Source organism: Protopterus annectens, chromosome 6.part0 (assembly GCF_019279795.1).
Source record: "Protopterus annectens isolate FY-2018-M chromosome 6.part0, PAN1.0, whole genome shotgun sequence".
In the NCBI taxonomy this organism is placed as follows: Eukaryota; Metazoa; Chordata; order Ceratodontiformes; family Protopteridae; genus Protopterus; species Protopterus annectens.
The window spans coordinates 764,798,840-764,815,181 of record NC_056737.1 but is presented as its reverse complement, the minus strand read 5'-3'; the positions used below and the strand labels follow the sequence as shown (position 1 = coordinate 764,815,181).

At 37.4% G+C, this 16,342-nt stretch overlaps 1 protein-coding gene across 2 annotated transcripts in view; it reads left to right on the top strand.

Annotated features, from left to right (window-relative positions):
• The window catches only part of ARMH4 (armadillo like helical domain containing 4), a 1,007,214-nt gene that overhangs the window by 28,029 nt on the left and 962,843 nt on the right, over positions 1-16,342 (top strand). The window lies entirely within an intron of this gene.

Here is a 16,342-nt window from a genome sequence, read left to right as displayed (position 1 = left end):
TACTGTGATTTCATTATAATTGTCTAGTACATCTGCATATATGCAAAATTAAAGCAGATTCTGTTTACAGAAAACAAGGTGACAGTATTATAAATAGTAAATATGACAAGATTACAAGTTGTGGTAAATGAGTGCTCTGCCTAAAATACCAAATTCCATGAAAAGCTGCTTTTTTCCCCCCATACTTAGACGTCCAAATTCTGGATTTAGCAGTATTTTTCCTGGAAAATGTTAAACCAGGGTCCTCTGTTCATAGTGCCGTCACTGTTCAGTAATGTAGCTCTGGCCCACAAGAGGTTCAGCACTATGTGTGAATCCTATAGTCGGGTTGGTGAGGCTTATGATAATTGGTTTCCAAGTACTTAAAGGTTATAGAGGGTAAATTGCACAGTAAAGAGATTCATAGATGCATGTACTAGGCAATTTCCATGCAGAGCAGTGCAGAAAATACTTAGGTGTATACAGCAATATAGCTATATGCATCTATGCTCTTCATTGGAAGAGAATCTATGAATATGACTGTATAAGGTGCTATGTGAATGCATGCCTGTGTGTGTGTGTGTGTATTGCTATAGGGACAGTGTCTGTGGGTTCTTTGACTGTATGTGCATGAATGCTTATTGTGACTGCTTGTATGTGTGTGTGTGTGTCACTGTGTGTTGCAGATGACTAATGCCTGACATAACTTGTGGTATGGATTGGGAGATTGTGCATGCAAAGTGTGCTGATACTGTGTGTTTGTATGTGTCTGTGTGAGATTGGGTGTGTGTGTGATTGTGTGCATCACTGTCTGCATGTGTGTGTGTGCTTCTGTCTGTATATGTGTTTGTGGTCTGCTATGCACCTGTGTTGCTTACTAGCACAGGCCAGAAGTAAGCTCAACTGAGAAAATGTTCAAACTCCTTAGATGAGTCTTTCATAGTTATACAAGTTCTCTATTAATTAGATAAATCAAAATGCGAAAGACTCTGAATTCAAATAGCAATGCAGTGCAGATCAGTTTATCTATTCTGAACAAGTTACTCTGTTGTTACACTCTTGTCTGTGAACTACAGCCGAAGTGTTTCCCTTTCTCGCACTTTCAATGTACATGATCTTTACTGAAATTAGCTTTCTTTTTGTGGTTTCTATGAACAGCTCTTCACTGATTTTTATTTCCGAATCTAGTCTGAAACCCATAAAACAGTCTAGGCCAGTATATGTGTACTTATCTTTGTCACTTCGTATATATACACATACTCACTCACTCACTCACTCACTCACTCACTCACTCACTCACTCACTCACTCTCCCTCTCTCTGTTGTTATTCTGTAGGCACACATCACATTCTAAAGACAAACAAAAAGAAAGCACAGTTGTATTAATAAAGCTTATCATAATGTAGATTTCCTAACGGATTGCTCAGTGTTGCAGTAGCCTAAACTATGTGTGTCCTACCCCCACTACGGACATCCAGCTTCTCAAAGCTAAAGGGATCTTCCACATGTTCCAGCTGTCATGAGCTTGAGTAGAGCTCCATAAAAGGACATTTGGAATGCAAAAAGCTTCAGAGGTTTTTTTTGCCTAGGAAGGAGGCAAGAGCCCTGAAGAATAATTCTAGCAAACAAATCAAAACTGTAACTATATACAAAAAAAGGCATAGTGAAATCCACACCCTGGCAACATCAAAAAATTACAATCAAGAAAAAAAAAAGAGGACTAAAGGGAGGGGGTCTGGTACAACAGTGATCTGCTGTTATGGTAAGTTTTACTTGTACAACTGTACAATGTTCAAACATAGATCACTGCTGTAGTTGCCTGAGATATATGGGTAGATTACCATAGCTTAGGGAAGAAAAAGGGGAGGAGGAGGCCAATGAACTAAGGAACCCCTGGAGAATGGTCTTAAAAAAGCATCTTCTGGACCCAAAAAAGGAATCCAGTTTGTAGTGCTTTGTAAAAGTGTGTAGCGAGGGCAAGGTTGCTGATTTTAAAATACTTATCGAATGCACCTGTTTCCAGAAAGTCACAGTAGAAGCCAAAGCACTATGGAATGGGCTGTAACCCCACCTGAAAGTGGCTTACTAAGGTGAGTATAACAAAAGGCAATAGTGTGTGACAGCCAACTGGAAGTGGTCTGTTTTGACACTATTTGACAAAAACAAACCGCTGATCATTTTTCTTGACGGTTTAAGTATTACCTGCATAGTATCTGAGCTGTCTGTAGACATCTAGAGTGTAAATGTTCTTAGGTTCAGGAAAGAAAACTGGAATAATAATAGCATGGCTTAAAGTTAATTTTTAGACTATTTTAGGCATAAAGGTAGGATTTGTTCTCAAGAAAACCCTCTCTGTGGATAACAAGGTAGGGCTGACTCAGCCTAAGATCTTGTAACTTAGATACTCTCCTAGCAGATGACAGACCAATGAGTAAAGAAGAACATCAATTTAACCTAATGGAGACAGGGTAAGCTTTTAAAGTACCAAGTTCAGATCCCAGCGAGGAGACACTTGTTTTCTAGGTGGATGAGCATGCAACACCTCTTTCAAAAACTGGCTAATTTGAGGATAGTTTGAATGTGGGGGGTGTAAAGTCAGCTATGTAGAAATTGCCAATAAATGTACCTTGACAGAGGAATAAGAAAGAACATTAGATAATACCTCATAAAAATAATCAAGAACCAGAGGCAATCAGACCTGCAGACGTCCCTGGTTCTTTGACTGGTTCCAGCTAGAAAATCTTTTCTACTTGAACATGTATGAATTTCTTTTAAGAGGTTTTATCACCTCCTTTAGTACCTGCTGCACATCCTCAGTAAAAAAGATGCCTAAAAGGTATCAAAGCCTGTTACCAAGGCATTTAGTTGAAGAGTTTCGGATTGTATCAAACTCCCCATGTCTTGTGTGAGTAAATCCAATATGTGGGAAGGCTTGTGACAATTGCCTCTGGCCATATTGAAAAGAAGGGAGAACTATTGATGTCATGGCCAAATGGGAACTACAACCACAATTTTGGGTAGTCTTTCTGGATCTCCTAGAGGAACCTTGGAGATCAGTGGAAAGAGTGGAAAAACATACACAAACATTTCTTTCTATGGGAATGAGAAAGCATCTGTCTTTCAGGCCTGTTCACAAGCACTCCTGGAGCAATTTCTTTAGTTATCTGTTTTGAAGGGAGCCAAACAGAAATACTCGAGGTGTTCCCCACATCCGGAGCAATTCTTGGAAGACCTCAGAGTGAGTTTCCATTTGTAGAAGTCTATCCTCAGCCTACTGAGCTTGTCCATAGTAAAGTTTTGCTCTGACAGAATATCAGAAGCCTGAAAAATCAAATTGGCCTGACTTACTACCTCTCAAACACTATCACAGCAAGTATGTAAAGAGGGTAAGATCTGGTACTCCCCCCCCCCTCCTCCTGTTTATTTATGTACCACATCACTGTGCTATTGTCTGTGTATACCTGCAGACGTTCTGGGGACCTGAGATGATTCAAGGTCATCAAAGCACTGATAACTGGCAACATGTCTGTGATATCTATGTGCTTATTCTGCAGGATCCCACAGAGCATGTTCTTTTACCACTTTAGAAATCTCTTCCCACACTATGTCTGAAATAAAATGTCAGTGGTGACTGGCTGGAGGGGGTTCAGAAGGGATAATAGAAAACCTGGATTTCAAGCTATCTGGTCCACCCACCATCCAGCCCCCCCTCTTTACAAATGTCAGAACTGTGATCTGAAAAGACAAAGGGTATAGATGCTGATTCCAGACTCATCTGAGGCACCACTATATTTTTCTCACGTATACTTTTGCCAGGGGAAAGGTAATAATCACCAATGCCTCACAGTCCAAAATCATGAGAAACCCCCTTGCTTCTGCATGGTTTTGACAGGAAAAACACTGTTTTTTTAAAGACTGTTGAAACATGAATCATAAAAGAAGACTTCTGAAAGATGACCTGAAGACCCAAATTGAGTAGATGTTCTGGACTAGTTGCTAAAGTCCTTTGACAGCTGGAAAAAGAGTTAGCAAAGATGAGGCAATCATCTAAATGTGAAAAAAATGTAAATACCTTCAAGTCTGCAGTGAGCAATGATTGGAGCTAAGCATTTAGTGAATAACCTTGGTATAGTAGAAAGTCCAAAGGGTATCACAGAGTGCTGATAATATAAACCAGATATAGCAAATTTTAAGAAACACCTGAAATGTTCTGCAGTGGGAATGTAATGCTAAGTATGCTTTAGATACAACTTTACCATGAAAGCTAGAGGAGGAGAAGAGGTACAAGAGATTGAAGATATAACAGTGTTTTTCCTGTCAAAATCATGTAGAAAAAATACAGATAAAACAGTCAAAAAAAATGATGATAAAAGTATGACACATAAAAAACAAGAATTAAATATAGTAGAGGGTACTGAAGTTAGTGAAGAAGAAGATATTACATGGAATACAGTAAAAAAATCTATAGGTAAAGGAGTGAGAGAGAAAAAAGAACAATAACTGGATTAAACACAAATGAAAAGAAGAAGAAAGAAAAAGGGTGAAGATTTTATTCTTTTTCCTTATAACCTTTTCCTAAATAGAAATAATGGCAATTGCAAGATATTAGCATTGAATGTTAACAGTGTTAGGACCATAATTAGAAGAGCTAGCTTTCACAGACTGGTATAAAAAATGTGATAGTGATTTAATTATACTAGAAAATACAAAATTTGTAAAGAACGAAGAAAGATTTCAAACATAATGTCTGCGGGATAATGAGACATACTGGAACTTAGGACAAGATTTATGTTCAAGAATAACAATACTTATGAAAAAGACAGTTAAAGTGCTTGATAGTGCTATAATTTTAATAGGTAGGATTATGGTTATTAATGTTAGATGGAAAGATAAAGTAAATAGAATAATTGCATTATATGCATATTTAACTAGTAAAGAAAGTGAATATACATTTGCCTTAGTATTGAATTACATTGCTATTGATGCAGAAGCTATTTATAGTAGGAGACTTCAATTGTAACTTGAAAAAAACAAAAAGAAAGGGTGTGATGTAAAAAAGTTATAGAAATTATGAAATATAGGAGGGTTAAGAATGTGGAAGAACAATTCATGGATATATAGTAGAGGATATGAAATAAAAAAATTAAGGTACATTAGAGACCTAATGGTTAAGGTGTTTGCCTTACAAGCATAAAGTGCAGGGTTTGAGTCTCACAAGGGATAACTGGCTAGGCTTAAAATGGCTCGTAAGGGCAGTTAGCCTAGTACTAATCTATGAACCTATGAACATTTTCAACTTCGGAATACCAACAACAAGGTTTTGAAACAAAAAAATCTAGTACAGACCTCCATAATTCTTTTGGTTTGGGAGCTAGAACAAATATTGAATAATAACCTTTGCCTAGGAGATTGAGGGATGTAGGTTCTATAACTCCCTGAGACGATGTGTTTTGCAGTATGGGAGGAAAAAGAGATGTGGTTCTCTGGATATGAGAAAATACCCTGGAAAGGAGGGAGAGATTCACATTGCCCCATGTACCCCTTCTGTATTACCTACAGAACCCAGCTGTCTGAAACAATCTGTTGCTACAAGGGAAAGTGAGGTCTCAGATGTGGAAAGGTTGCCAGGATCAGAGGAGGGAAGAGCCAGAACAGGCATACAGTCACGCTAAGTGATAGAACTTACCTTGATTTTTAGAGGCTTTTATTTTTAGAGTCTACTTTCCATTGCTTTTAAAACCCCATTTTCTGGCTTCTTGCTGCTTGAATTGGTCACTGGAGAAGGAAGATGAGGAAAAGGGGAAATTACTATTTGTTCTGTAAAAGGAGGGTTGAAAAATCTGAGACAATCCTTGAATCTGTTTTCCCCTTTTAGCATACCTTTTAAGTACCTTAGCGGCATTAGGGCCAAACAGAACCTTTTAATCAAAAGGGAGAATTTAAAATCTCAGATTTAACTTCATCAGGAGATTCTGAGAATGAAGCCAAGAAAAATCTACTCAAAGCTCATCCTCCAGAGTTACTGCTTCTGGATAAATCAGTAGTATTATAAGCACACTTTAAATGTTCTTAAGTCACATGAAAAACAGATGCATTCATATATTCTTTACCTCAGAAAAAGAAAGGTTAGCCATTAACGTCTCATATTCTCAAAGGATAACAATACAACTTTAACATATGAGCTTGACAGTTTAAAATTTTGAAGGTTAAAGTACTAGAAGAACACATTTTCTTCCACAGTTTATTCACTGCTTTCCCATCCTTGTCGGGGGAATGTGGTTAGCATTAATAACCTGTTTAACAGAAGCAGGTTTGGATAGAGAAATAACTGCTGAATCTACTTTAGAATTAGAAAACTTGTGTGTCTGAGGTACCCTATATAATTTGCCGGACTACTTGAGAGCAGGAGGCTGGCCATCAAGTTAGGTAAAAGCAGAGAGAAAAACATTCTGTAAGGTAGGGAAGGCAGTACAAGAGAGAGAGAGACAGCTTTTGTCATCTTTAACTGCATTAAATCATAGTACATTTTTGGGCCACAGGAGCTTCATTCTGGTGGGTCTGTATTAGATAATCAAACTTTTGAAAGTTCGACTGTCATATGGTCGACACCATATGATCGAACTTTCAAAAGTTTGAATATCTAATAAAAAATAAACTACACAAAACACCTACCTGAACGTTTTAAGCAGGGGGCAAGCCCCCTGCACCCCCCACACCCCTGCTCTTTAAATATACCAACTCCGAGATCACACTACAGTGCAGAAAAGGGAAATCTTCCCATTCCGCGCTGTACAGAGATCTCCGTTACAGCATTTGCACATTCAAAAATCCGATCAAATGGTGTCAACCATATGACACTCGAAAATTTGAATGTTCGAACATTCGGTATAGACCCCATTCTGGTGCCACTGAAAAAATGTTTCATCTTAGAAAAAGTGTTAGAAATCTCTTCAGCAGGGACATCTGTTGAAATACCTTCCTCAGATTCAGAGAACTCTGATTGAGAAGAATTTCCTGAAGTACAACCATCACCCTGTAATGCTTGCTCAGTTCTGTCAGAAGGGGAAGGAACTTTTTTCCTTTTCCTGCACAAAGAATGAGAGGCCAAAGAAAATGCATTAAGTTCCTTGGCAAATCCCAGTACAGCTGCCTGGTTCATAGAAATATAAACCGTGGCAAATCCCAGTACAGCTGCCTGGTCCATGGAAATAGAAACCGGAAACCGAAAGTTTTTTCTCACTAAGCATACTCTTGCTCTGAAAACAGACTGACTCATAAAAGGCACACTCCTCCTAGCATCCAAATACTCATCTTAGTCAAGTGAAGGACCTTCATCTGCCCCTTCTGATGAAACTGGCAAAAGTAACTCTCCCTTACCCACCAAGGGCATCCCTACAGCCGGAGAGGACGCGGCTATCTACCCCCAATCTTTTTGCGGTTAAAGAAGCTACACCTGGAGGACTGGGAGTAGAAGATGGGCAGTCTGGGGAAGAAAAACAATAGGCCACAGCAGAGTCCCTTATCAGTGGCTGAGGGAGAATAGGAGCTGGCTTAATACCCAAAGACTCCTTTACAACTTTCTTCTTTTTGTGTGCAGGGGAAGGTACTACAGCAAAGACCGGTAAACTGAAGAAGAGATGTTAAAAGCGGGAAATGGAGCCTGGACAAGTCAGTAAAATGTACAGTAGACAACATGTCAAGTGGTCTCTGTGGTAAGTAAACCATTGACAGACCACAAACATGGTATCTTGCCCCAAACTCACAAAACTTACAATTTGAAGTAAAATGTTAAGGTCCCTATTATTTCATGGAATGACCGGACCATCAAAAGGCATTTTATCGAACATGCTATTTGTTGAATTGTTCTGAGATGGCATTACAGTAGGGATTTGGAAAATTTGCCATTTCCCCACCATAGTGCAATCTCAGAGTTGGTATACATTATTAGTGAGGGGTGTGGGGGGTTCGATGAATGATCCGATCATTTGATGATTAATATAGACCCAAACTTTTAATCAAAAGAAAAACATTTCTCCACAAAATGTTCACATAAGTTCTTTAAAAGTAAAATGACCGTAACTAGGATTTCAGTTTCCTATCTAAATCTCATAGTTTTGACATAAAAACACCAGTTTTCCTCATAAAATAAAATATAGTAGAAGGTTTTCTATTTTCTGCCCAGCTCTAGAGGATTGCTAGCTGTCCGGCAGTTCCATGGAACCCACAGAAGGAATGCTGTCTTTGACAGAAAAAAAAGCTTTGAAGCTTTTTATACTCCACCTGTCCTGTTATGGAGCACCGCTTGAGCTCCTGACAGAGTGCATGGAAGGCACCCTTAGCTTCAAGAAGCTGCTCGTTTTCAATGGGGAAATGACCTATGTAGCTTAGGATACTGCAGCAGCAATCTATGTTTGAACATTTTCTTAATGCAGTAGCCTTAATTTCATAGCTGAAGCAAATTCATGTGCCCGCGCGCGCGCGCACACACACACACACACACACACACACACACACACACACACACACATGCACATACACATACACACACACACACACACGTGTGAGCTCTTAATGTAAGAATTGTAATGTAGTTTTGTACTCCTAGAGATAGTGCATTTTTAGATATTATCAGGTGTAACTGACTGTCATTACCTACTTCCTTATTTAGTTTAACATTTCTCATATATTTTTTTCACACATAAACTATAACATCAGCATTTCAAACTGCATACATTACAGTGCTACCTGTGCCCCTCAAAATATGTGTTTCATTTTCAGTGTTGTTTTAGCATGACTTCTCATTGTAAGTAGGTCTGTTTAGTAAATTATGATTGTAATGATGCTATTTTTTTTTTCAGAACTAGCACCATTTTTCAGAACTATCTGCAATTTCTCCATAGCACAATAGTTTCTTCTGGTTGCACTATGTATAACCTAGATTGCACTTAAAGCAGTATTTTTCTTTGCTCACGTTTATCTTAAATCCTCACATTTTCCCATTTCTGGAACACAGCATGCCTTTCTGTCAAATTAAGTTTTTCTGTTTCATTTTTTGTTGTGCTTTCAACTGTCAACAGCAAAAGACCGCAAACTCTATCAAAAAACAAATAGGCAACTGGATGTAGAAAACGCAGGTTTATTTAGAAAATTATTCTTAAAATCAATAGTACAGGATTTCGTCCCACCAACAATACTGGAACTTCATCAGATACATTCATTGAACCAATGCACACCTTTAAATGAAAACCAATCAGTAACAAGCCTCATGACACACCCCCAGTAGGAGTATGTTAAAATTAAAAGCTTGCTTGAGATAGATGCTAGGTGTATTTGCAACATGTTACTTTGAATAGAACACAAAATGTTTCAATGAATCATGTTTTGCTACATTGTGTACGTAAATTTGAAACTGGTTGCTTTGCGAGTGAAGACTGTGTACTGGGGGGGTGTCATGAGGCTTGTTACTGATTGGTCTCTAAGAAGAGGTGTGTATTTAAACTGAATTTATGATTGGTTTTCTTTTTATTTAAAGGTGTTCATTGGTTCGTTGAATGTATCTGATGAAGTTCGGTATTGTTGGCGGGACGAAATTCTGTACTACTGATTTTAAGGATACTTTTCTAAATAAACCTGCATTTTCTACATCCAGCTGCCTATTACGTCCTCCGTCTTAAGAAAAATCTTCCCTCATAGGTAAGTTAGAATGAAGTAATATCACAGAAGATGCAAATTTGAATAGCCAAACTTCTGAGGAGCACTGTGACACATTGGTAGGGCCTTCTAACATCCTCAGTTTTTACCTTTGTACATTATTTTGTTGCAAAAACAGTGGGCTGTTCCATCAAATCATTGGACTGAGGAAAACATGTACTGCCAATGTTGTTAAAAAAATCTAATTCATGTTCTCTAAGACATGCTATACTAAAAAGACATATATATATAAAATGTTTATTTTATTTTGTTTTACAGTTTGTTTACCGGGATAGTCCATTGGGCCAAGAAGAGCCCGTTTTCAATGGAGTCCCGAGGGGAAAAGATCCATGAACAAAAGTGTAATATGAAGACAATGCATTTACGTTTATGTAATACTATTGAAGAACAATGGTATTATACAACATGTCAAAAAATCTACGATGGCAGTAAAAATACACTCAGAAAAGCAAAATTAGACACACACACACACACACACACACACACACACACACACACACACACACACACACGTGTCAATTAAAATAAGAGAAATCCATTGGTGAATATTCCTTTTAGGTTTGTTACAATGTGAAAAAACACAGGGCTGACATTACAGTTTTACATGAAATCTTTGCAGAGTTAAAGTAGGATATATATATATATATATATATATATATATATATATATATATATATATATATATATATACATACATACACACACATGATCATATTTTCTGCTGTTGCTTAACTCTGCTTGTACACTTCTGGACACAAGAAGTATCAGTCATTTACCATGAGATAATATTGATTAATACATGTAAAAAGATCAGTACCAAACGTTGATAATGTTTTAGAGTTACTGGATGTGGCATTACCAATTCACTTGGATTACTAGGTTGGCATCAAAGACATGCTGGGCAAGCTGACCTGTCATCTGCCATATCTGTAATGTTCTTGGCCAGTACATTCCCTCCTGGACTCTCATCTTACACCTTTTTATTCCAAAGTATCATTCAAAGGTTATTTTCAGCATTTTTTCTGTCTCTTTGGTATTACAATCTTAATGACACATTTTATATAATGTCATCAGTGACAGGAAGGTTAAGATTCCCCTGCAGTTCCAGTATTTTGTAACATCTGACATGCAGTTCTGCTTAACATCAGACTAACCATCTTAAATTTTAACTGTTTCAGTGAATCATGTCTTCAGCTTCCTGATGAATTATCTGCATTTTTCTGTCTGCAACAGGTAGTATTGCTCTTGAAACTCTTCATCTAGTTTCCACAACTTTTGTTTGCATGTCTACAAGGCATATCACCTTTCCAAGACTGTATTTTACATTTAGAGCACATTGTTGCAACTTGATTATCATTCTTAGCATGCACTAGTGGGAAAATAAGGGCTTCACAAATGTTGATAACATTAGTTTGTGTTTAGTTTCACAATGGTTACCGAATCACAAATGAATCTTTCACTTGAAACATAATGTTGAGCTTTTTATTATCATTTTGTGCATTAGCTGGTTTCTGTATCTGACAATGAATCAGGTTCATAAGCCTTTTGATGCCATTTATGAGATTTATGAAAGATACTGTTCCAAGGTTAGTCTGAGGTGCATCCAGGTAATTTTGATGGGTCTTATTTGGCTAATAAACTTCAGAACAAGTTCTTTAATGAACATCATCTTTAGAAGCTACCAAGTATGTCATGTTCATGGTTCCAGTCCCAATTATGCTTCATTTCAGTTAACCTTTTCAATGTTTTTTCCTTTTGAGAAGTTTGGTATGAATCTGTTGTGTGGTTAATCATTCCCATAAACCTCTGGACATCTTTCTTGTTTTGAATTCTTTTCATGTTTTGACAGCTGAAACTTTCATGGGATCAGATTGGATGCCTTTACTGTTGAGTATGTCACTTACAGAAGACAACTCCAACACACCTAGCTCAGATTTATTCATATTCCGGGAGTTCAGAGTTGCTTGCATGTAGCCCGTCTGTAATAGCATCCCAGCTGTATCATCCATTGATGAGCAGACATCATCAGTGTGTTAATAAATCATGTAAATAGCTTTGTGGTACACTTCTGGAGCATCTGTAGTCCCCAATGGTAGTTTTAGGAACTGTCTTGAAATATCAGTATCTGTTAATATTTGTTAAAAGCACACAGTCTTGAGAACTGGCATTATCCAGATTCAGCTTCCAAAAATCTTAAGTATACATCTAATTTACTGTCATGAAGAGAGTTGTAATTGCTCTCCATTGATTGCTATGTTCACATCTTGAGTATCTGTCTAAACATGCAGTCACTAGACAATTAGCTCATTGTACTGGTTCATTATTTTTTCAGTTAATTCCATTTTTTTCATCATGTTAAGCCTTGCTTTCAGTGGTTCCTGAAGAGCAAGCAGTACTTCTCTGTATGGATGAGTGACAGACAGTGTGGATTTACCAACCATGATAACATTCTTCCCTCACAAACAGGGATTGCCTTTGAAGTAGTCTCTCTGTTCTTTCAATAAGCCATTATATTAAGAACTGGCTTGGCTTTCTATGACTAAGACTCAGATTCAGTATCTTACAAGCACTTAGGCCCACCCAGTATTGCTTGAGTTTGTGTGTGAACCTTTCCTGAAGGTCATTTTGTATTCCTGTCAAGTCTTTGATCAGAGAATTTGTCAGTTTTCTAAATTCACATCTTCCTGTGGTTTCTCAGTTCAGTAACATGCTGATCAATCATATCCTTGGTTTTCTGTAAACATGAAGGGAATCCATTTTGTTTGCATTACTTTTTTCAGGCGTACAGTACATCTCAAACGTTATCAGTATCACTTGCAACTTTAAGCTATCCCTTTCTTTGAACACACTTCTAGCACTTTGTCTTTCACCTCATGCAGGTATAAGGAGACCTTTATTTTACAGCTTTGTGATCAGCAGCACTTTTTAAAGTCCTCTAGTGTTCAGCCACATTGTTTGCCAACTGAAATGTTGGGGTTTGTTACAGAACCTCCATTTTCTTTCCTTTTCCCAGTAGCCATTTTCAACATGTTTTCATTGTGTGTTTTTCTTCTTGTATTTATTGCTAAATATTTATGTTGAAGACTTAAGTCTCTTCCATCTGAATCTGCACTTCTTATATGTTGTTCTGTTATTCTTGATTTGTTTAGCACATACTGTATTTGGAAGTTAAAAACGGAACTTCTTTAATTCAGGAATCTTGGCTTCATAGCAGACACACACACCTACATGAATTGTTAAGTGAGAATAGAAATGTTCTTGTTCCACAGTGCATCTCAGACATTGCCATATGATGCCTTATTCACAAATTAGGCATGGAAGTTATAATTCTTGTCACTAAAACACATGTGCATTTGCATGTTTACATTATATACCATGGGGTTTTCCAAACTTGTATCATGCATTTTTTGAAATATATTGCTTGTCTTAATTGGGAAAGTCACTTTATTGGTATTGTGTACACTGAGGAATCTGCATGAAAATCATTAGAAAAAAAAATGATTTGTACAGACTATGATGCAAGGGACTGGTTCTGGAGTCTTCATATTATGCTGTGGTACGTGTCACCTCTGCAGTATAAAGTAAAATGCCTTGGTGCATGAGTCAAGTGTGCAATAATGGTAGTAATTCTTGGAATGCAATGCCATCAAGAATTAAACAGTTGTAAATAAGACATGTTTATAGGCATAGTTCATTTCCCTAGAGAAACAGTATTTGTCAATAGTGTATTGACAGTTTTATGTGATAATCTTGTAATGAGGAAATATTCTTCATTATTTATTTATTTGTTTTGGAAATGAATCTTTTCAGTCTGTTCATCTGAGGTCTTTGGTTTCTACACAGATCTTCTATTCCTTAAGCATCTGTGTTGTGACTGGGTTGTTCATATGTAATTGCATGGGTCTACTTTGGTAGACCGAATTTACACTTAACCAAACTGCAAATTACTGAGACAACAACACCAAAATTGCAATAGAGCAGACCATCACATTACCAAAGTTTTTACAAGGAAACAAAACACATGGCCAACATTTAACAAAATAACACACCGAAGTATATTAAACCCACGCAGGTGGGGGGGGTTGTGCCACCCACAACCCCTCTAACTGACTATACCAACTCCGGGATCGCACTGCAGTGGGGAAAAGGGCAGATTTTCCCATGTTGGCCAAGTGTCTCCATTTCCTGTTAAAAAAAAATCAGTAATGTTCTGGTTCAGTTTATTGCACATTCGATGTTATTGTCTCCAGACTCTGCCATTCAGATAAGTGAAAATTCAGTCTACTGAAGGAGACCCAATTACACATATTTCCATGTATGTCAAAGTTGAAATGTTTCTAAAGCCTTGGTGTTGATGCCCAATTCTCTTCTCCCTCCCCCTCCTAATTTTTTTCCATTTGTATTAATTATTGTCCCAGGAATCTGCTCAACTTTCCTGGCTTTCTTAACATTGCAGAACATACACCTTTGGACATTTTTGGGCCTCCTTAGAAGCCATAGGTAGCTCAAGCAGAAGGCAGTAGAGTTCAAGGGATACTGCCTAGACAGTGCCTCTTATTTTGAGAAGCAGTTGGCTATCCCATAATGTGTTGAATGTTGCTGCAGACAGAGCCCTGGTCGAATGTTCATGTAACAACATGGTCACTGAACCAGGCAGGCTTTTGCACATGCTCTGCCCTTTTTGTATTGTTATGCACAAAATCATTTGACTGAAAGCACAGCAGCACATAGTGAAATCCCCACTCCTTTCAGAAATACATAATCTAATGGGACTCTTAAACTTTATTCCATATGCCTGGCTCATATGCTCTCCGTTCACTCCCAAAGTGAGATTATTGATGTGCTTAGCATCTCTGTTTATTTTTTGATAAGTCAAGTTGTATCAGCTTTCAACATATTAGTTTCTGTTAATCTGTGGATGGGTGGGTATGGCATAATGATTAAGGTCTTAGCCTCACAGACACAATGTACATAGTTTGATTCTGACATCAGGTTATTGGCTAGGCTTAAAAAAGACTCCTCAGGAAAATAAGCCCCATATTCACATATGGACTAAGAGCTATGAACATTGAAAGGTTAACATCCAGCACACTATCATTTGTACAGTGAATGCAGAACCAGAACTGTCTGTATATTTGCATTTGTTTACTGGGAAAGTCTCACTAGGTAAGAAACCCTTTTCAGTGGGGGCATGGAGAAAAAAGCTCCAGTAAAAATAGAATATATTACATCAACACATAATACAATGGAATGGTATAATTCATCTTAAATATCGTAACAAACATGGTACATCAAAACTTGGTAAGCTACTTTATTACTAGGCAATCAGACATGATGATTATTTCATATAATACGCTCAAAGTTTGTGAAGAATTTGAGTTGTTACAAAAGAATGCTGTATACATTTTCTATTCAGTGGAAAAATGATATTTATATTATTTAGGTAGATGCAATTAGGAATTATAGTGGAAGTACTGGCCTTAGTGGAAGGAGCTATGAAGACCAAGGATGACATGTGAATACAGACCAGTGTTAGGAAAATGAAGAAAGGTAAATAAATTTAAAAGTTTGTATTGTTAAAGTGAAGGAACTGTATCTATGAAGTGCAGATGTAGGTTAGTGTTAGGAATTTCAGATGATATAGATGAATATAGAAGTTTAGTTGTAGTCTTAGGCGTTTAGAAGATATAGATGAAAATAGAAGTTTGGTTAAAAAGGGGAGTGGGGACAATTGTAAGAAGGTGGGAGCATGGTTGACTATATAGGAGTCAGATAATAAATTCAGAAATCATATGTCAAGTTGACCAGAATTTGTGACTGAAAGCATTAAGGAATAAGTTATTGCTGAGGTAGTATTACTATCGGAGGGGGGTCAGGTGAGTTGTGACTGGTGGGTAAGAGCAGTGGCATAAACAAAAATCTGTCCGGTATAGTTTTAGATTGTGCTGAACATACTAGGGGTTATTGATTTGGTGGATTGAGGTAGAGAGGGAGAGAATTCCACATTCTAATCACATGATTGACATACACTGAGTTCTAGTGAGAGATCAGAACAGTGACTGGGAAATATTTTTCATAGGATCATGGGGTGTGAAAGGAAGCATACAACTGAAGTAGAGGGTAACTGTAAGGGCATTTATTGGGGAGATAAAGTATTTTCTGCCTATTTTTAAGCTGGTTGGATTTTAGGAGATTTGGAAATCCTAGCTAGTTTAGTACTTTGATAGCAGTTCAGTGATGTGTTCTGTTTGGCTATCTGGTAGCAAGATTTGCTATTTTGTTTTAGCACTGTTTCATTCTTGAGAGTTAAGTACAGCCAAAGAAAGCAAAGAAAACGAGACTTTGCTTTATTATTGTTATTATTTGGAAGTTTTACCCACACAGCCTGCAGACCGTCAGACCCACTCTCTTTTAACACCTTTACTGAGTTATCACTTGAGATGTAGGCAAGCCTACATTTATATAAAAGAAAACAAACCATATTAACACATTCCCAGTTGCAAGCATTGTACATTGCATATATTCTGTTGTATATTAATCATCAATCCAACATTACATAAATTGATCAGTTCATGCCTTCCCTTAAACCTCACTACTCTTCCTCCTCTAAAGCACTATTCTGCATGTATTGTTTCCACAGTTTCCATTTTCT